This window comes from Podarcis tiliguerta, assembly GCF_965153285.1.
Source record: "Podarcis tiliguerta genome assembly, chromosome: 11".
Classification (NCBI taxonomy): Eukaryota; Metazoa; Chordata; class Lepidosauria; order Squamata; family Lacertidae; genus Podarcis; species Podarcis tiliguerta.
In genome coordinates this window covers 20,645,064-20,651,063 of record NC_139544.1, presented here as the reverse complement: position 1 = coordinate 20,651,063, position 6,000 = coordinate 20,645,064, and positions in this window count along the sequence as shown.

Here is a 6,000-nt window from a genome sequence, read left to right as displayed (position 1 = left end):
GAGCAATTTCAGCCTTATCCTGTTCATACCAGTAGGCTTTCCCTTTTGTATTTATCTCTGCCCTCTCATTGGTTGATGTTCTTATGTCAATTAATTGCTGACAGGGCATGCGCACAGATAGCACCCTGGGTTTTTTGTTTTTAAATATCCCCATCAAGAAGTGTGCAAAAAAACAACAGCCCCCACACACATTCAGGCAATTGTAAGATTTCTTATGCATGGTGGTAGCACATGCTACCCGTTTGCCAGAATTATCATAATTAATATAGTGCCGTCAATGTCTATAACACAAGAGGTTAGGTCCCTTGCTGGGAGGATTACAACCTGCAATTAGAAACTACAGATGTGAAGAAAAAACATGGGTAAACAGGAAAATCACACGTTATTTCAGTTACATGTAGTGCTTAACCAAATCTGTGTGTTCAGTTCCTTGAAATCTTTCTTTCTCTGCAAAAGAGGCTCTCACTTCTCTGCCTCATTCTCAGGGAACTTGAGACTTTCTTTAGAATTTCAGGTGAGCGATCTTGAACTTACCTGAGTGCTGCAAGGAGGCTGGGGAAGGGGGTGTATTTTTCATTCCAGTCAACATTTCGCCAGCACTTAGCAGCCTCTGGGAGCTGCCCATTCTTCTTGCTCTGGAAAAGAACACCATGTCTCTTCCCTGGGATTTAATTCCAGCCCCGGCATCTGGGATAGCTGTACAATGCAGATTTTACCAGATTTGTAAAATGGAAAAAAAGAGAGGACCTCGGCCATCTCAAAAGTAAGGGGACAAAAATGTTGCACCTGAACCTTGAGAATTTCACTGAAGTTCTCCCCCTGGGGAGTAGGGGCTTGTGCCAGCTGTTTTAAGAAAAGGAGAGTTTTGAGGAGGCCCAGTTTCAAGGCCTAGGGCAAGGGTGGCTGATCTAGGACATGCTATATGCTGCTGGACTATACAGTGGTACCTCGGGTTACATACGCTTCAGGTTACATACACTTCAGGTTACACACTCCGCTAACCCAGAAATAGTGCTTCAGGTTAAGAACTTCGATTCAGGATAAGAACAGAAATTGGGCTCCGGCGGCACGGCAGCAGCAGGAGGCTCCATTAGCTAAAGTGGTTCCTCAGGTTAAGAACAGTTAAGTACAGACCTCCGGAACGAATTAAGTACTTAACCCGAGGTACCACTGTAACTCCCTGACCAGCAGCCATATTGGTCAGGACTGATGGGAGTTGGGAGTCCTATAACAGCAAGAGGGCCACAGATTAGCCATCTCCCTAGAAGAGCTGGCCCAAAAAATGAACCTCAGTATAGAAAACTAGGCTTGCCATAATATGGTCAGTGTCTTGAGAGAACATATATTGGAAGCTTTCTGTAAAGACTGAGGTCTACATCTCACACAGACTTAGGCATGCTTAACCACTAAGTCCAGCTCTGTATTGGACTTAGGCCTACATGCTCTGAAGGAAAAGCAGGATAAAAGTATTATTTTAAAAAATGTTACATTATAGAGGTTTTTAAAGGGAACAGACCCAATCCCCACATAGCTGATCTAAGCTTATTACAAATATAATAGAGGGAGGAACCATAGTCAAATTGTGATCTGTTCTTTTAAGTATACTTTGTGTAATAGGCTAAATCTTGTCTACAACACCTCCATACATCAAAGTCAAAACGTGGGAAATCAGACAAGTGAGAGAAAAGTTGAAATGATCCCATAACTCAGGAATCGGTGCAAGGGATTTTCAGAAGACCAAGGGAAGTCTGAGAGAAACAAGGTAGATCTGAGCAATCTCATTAATTAGAAAATTCAAGGGTGAGGAATTCTCGTGTGGTGACTCATCCAATAAAAACCTCGAGATTAATTTGAGCAATGAAGTAGGCACACAGCTCTTTCAACATACTGTTCGTAATTTAAGGATAATAGGTGTTCAGAACTCAGTCGTCCAGACAGATAATTTTTAATACATTCAGAGCACTTTGCAGTAAAAGGGGAAAAAAGTCATGCAGAGTGGCTTCTGAGAGACAGGCAAAGGCACACTCTTTATATCTCCAGCTGCATACTGCATCAATGAAGAGTGACCCAGCGCAACCTATTTTCTGCCAACATTCATGTGGTAATAACTTTGCACTGTGAGAGGAGGGTGGTGGAGGAAAGAAATACAGCTATTTTTTTTACGTGCACACCTGAAGCAATGCAGGCTGACCCATCCCACAATCCCCATATTTAGAATTGTTGTATACATTATTTATTTTAAAATCTGAATTGTCTTTCCTTTTACCACATCTTATGTACCTCGTAACATTGTTCTACTTCTGTCAACAAACTTTTGAGAGGGATGGGCCTGTCCCTGCTTAACCCCCCCCCCAAAAAAAAACTGTTAACACGCCGCTCTGAAGGTTGTCGCTGCCTGAACATCTGAAACAGATTTAGGTACTGTATAGCTAAGGTGAAGAGGGTGAAGGAAGAGGGAGTTTTAAAATTTCAGCAGATAAACCATGCTGAACACAGCTGGCATGGGGGAATGATTCTTCTTGTGAATTGGCACTGCTTCACATTTTCTCTGTGCATGTTTAAAATAAAAACATAAGCACTGCCGCCTCATAAGAAATGGTCGCTTAAAGCTGCCCTGGAACATCCTGCTGCTCAGGAAAGTGGAAAGAACAAAACTAGATTGGACTGAGCTGGTATTGGTAGACAGCTTGCTTGGACATGAGAAATCACCTTCATGGCTGTGCTTCACTACTTTTGAGACATAGGCAGCATACTGTTCTCTACTACAGTGGTACCTCGGGTTACAGACACTTCAGGTTACAGACTCCGCTAACCCAGAAATAGTACCTCGGGTTAAGAACTTTGCTACAGGATGAGAACAGAAATTGCGCCGCAGCGGCAGCAGGAGGCCCCATTAGCTAAAGTGGTACCTCAGGTTAAGAACAGCTTCAGGTTAAGAACGGACCTCCGGAACGAATTAAGTTCTTATCCCGAGGTACCACTCCACTTTATGAAATTCAGCTAATTTCTGTTCAAAGGTTTTCTACATGCTGGTACGAAGCTATTCTTTACAGTTTATACTTCTATCTCAGCATCCCAGAAAATGCCATAATACTAGGGAAAATTCATCCTAATAAACACCAAGGGTTTTTTTTTTTATTAAAAAGAAAGAAAAAAAGAAAAGCAAAATTTTGTGTTAATCAGTTTCTCACCTTTATGGAGAAGAGAAGCAACCTGGAATTATTATTTTTTTAAAGTCTATCACAAATGTGATATACCCCAGTGTTGTGTTTATACTAGCAAAATGGCTATACAACAAAACCCTCAAGATTTGCATTGTGTGTAGACAGGAACAGAATCTCCCCTGTAGGTCCAGCAATTTCAATGTTTCTTTCACATGCCATTATTGTTCTTGCAATATCTATGTTGTATTGTAACATTCCACAAATGTCAGCAATATTCTTAGAGGTGTTGCCATAAGCCCAAGTTCCTACAGGAACACTTATTGTGTGATCTATGCATCTGTGATCAAGCTATGCGCAGGATAGCAAGCTCTGAGCGTGCCATGTGCAGCACCTCAGGAATCTCAGCTTTCATTTGAAAATAAAAGCTTCCAGTTCTTTAAGCTGTAGAGACAGCTGGAAAACAGGGTTCAGAGAAATGTCAATGATTTATATTATTTCTTGTTTCTCACAAATTGTTTGCAGAAGCAGAATTATTACATTTATTCACAGTCTTTTCTTAGTGCAAAATTTCAATTTCAGTGCACTTACACACAGCCCTGAGCTCTTCGTTTACATACATCAACTTATTAAAGTCTGATATGTTAATTCTACAACAACACATTGAAAGACTTGTGCAAGGTTAGCAGTGATTAACTGATAAGGAATTGAAGAAACAAGATCTTTCATCTTGTTCTTTTTTTTAATGTATTAAAGTCACATCCAGTAGGAAGGAAAAAAGGCATAATAAAGTATTTTCTTAGCAGGTGCATTCCTCTATTTTTGACAGGCTTAGCATAGGCACAACTTGGTAAGACTGAAGGAAGAAAAATATAGATACATTATACTATGAAGCAGTGATCTTATACTTTTCAGGAAAGTTCTCCTGCTTCGTAATGGGTTCAGGTGCCCCATCTCAATTTTGGCTCATGAGGAAGGATGAGAAAACTGAGGTGTACCACATAAGAGACTGGGAGAATGACAGTAAACATACAAGGAACAAAAGAGGGACAGATCAAATGACAGGATTGCATAGGAGAAACAGAATATGCTACTGAAAAACTGAAGGAAAACAATGGTTTAAAGCTTTTAGTTGACACTAATGGGCAATAAAGAAAGGAAGAGTCAACAGCCAAACTTGTTTTGCTAAGCTAAAACTAATCAGGATTATGTCATTACAAGGGAAGTCAATAGCTTACACCTCTAGCCTCTCTCAGGACTGCCTAGACTTGCCTACTTGGGAGCTTAGCATGGTTAAGTTCAGTTGTGTACCACAAATCCACCAAAATACAGGAATCAGTACCCAAAGGAGTCCAAAAATCCACAGCAACTAAAGGATTTTCCAAGTGGGCTGATCTCTTCCCCCTCCCCTTTTTCCCCCCTGCAATTCTGAGGGCTACAAACTTGTATTTTTTTAATGTAAACATAAATTTATTGCTATTATCTTTAAAATATTGACTCATCATCAGATTCCATACAGATTAGCAGAGCACAGCAATCAGTGGCTTTGGCATATAAAATCTGGCTACTACTTCAAAAACTTTATCTCCAAAATTTAACAGTATTACTCCCTGGTTCTCTGCTCTCAAACAATACTAACTGAATGCACATTATCACTGTGTGGGATATTTAGCTAGTACGAAGTATGGTTGTTCTTCCCTTTCTTAATTGCTCAGTACAACATTAGAGGAAGCCCTCTATTTGGAGCCCTCTCTGGCAACCAAGCTCATGTTAACAAAGGAACTGTTGTGCTAGGGCCAAAAATTACAAGCATTCATAAATAAAAAGGGAAATACATAAAAGCAATAAATGGGATAAACTTGGTCAAGAAGCAGGATGAGCCATACTGATGGTACACATTTCTGCCTCTTTCCAAATAAAGAGATGGTTTATCTGAAAGTTATGTGAGGTTCTCAAATAAGGCATGACAGCAATTCAGTAAGAAGAAACTAGATGTTTTTAGGGGAAACTATGTTGAAGAGAAATGATCAGTCAGAATATCTTAAAGGGCTTCATTTCCCTAATGCTGGCAAGTAGATAGTCCTGCAACCCATGCTAAAACACATCTTCATGAATGGCTTATAAGCCTTATACTAAGTAATAATTTCCAGGACTACAGGAACAGCTATCATCAGTATTCCAAGTGGTGGGTAATTCCTGTTGGAAGCCACTTTTTAGTACACACAAAGAGATGGCTATCTGGTAGTTTCTAATTTACTATGCATGTAAAGCTGCATTAGTTTGAACATTTAGCAAATTAATTTCAGTAGTTTAAAGACTTAGAAAATTAACATGAAAACAAGAAGAGAACCAGACTTTGTCTTCATGAGTCTTGGACTGTAGGTGTAGGGTGTAAATTAATTGTATTGTTTTTAAAAATGAAGTAGCAAGAGTGTAAATAAATTGTATTTTTTAAAATGAAGTATGGTTGTTCAGTAGGGGGATGCCATATTCAGCAAGAAGGCAAATATAAGGAGTCTTCAGTCACCATTAACTAAGGTTTCTTAAAAGTTTTACAGAATACCAATTCTTTAACTTATCAGCAGAATATATTTTTCAAAGTATATCCAATAAGTCAAGAGATATCCCCATTTCCAAACGCTTAGTATTGCCTGAGTAAAGTTACAAAGGAAAATACAACATTTTTGAGGACACAGTGTTCTACAGTCTCCCTGTTCATCTCATGTCCTATTTTTAGGCTAAAGTAGGTTAGGTTTTGCCCTTCTAGTATATGAATTAGTATTGTCTACTTGCAGGCAAGCAATGAAGATTATGAAAAATCTGACTCCCCCCCCCCCCA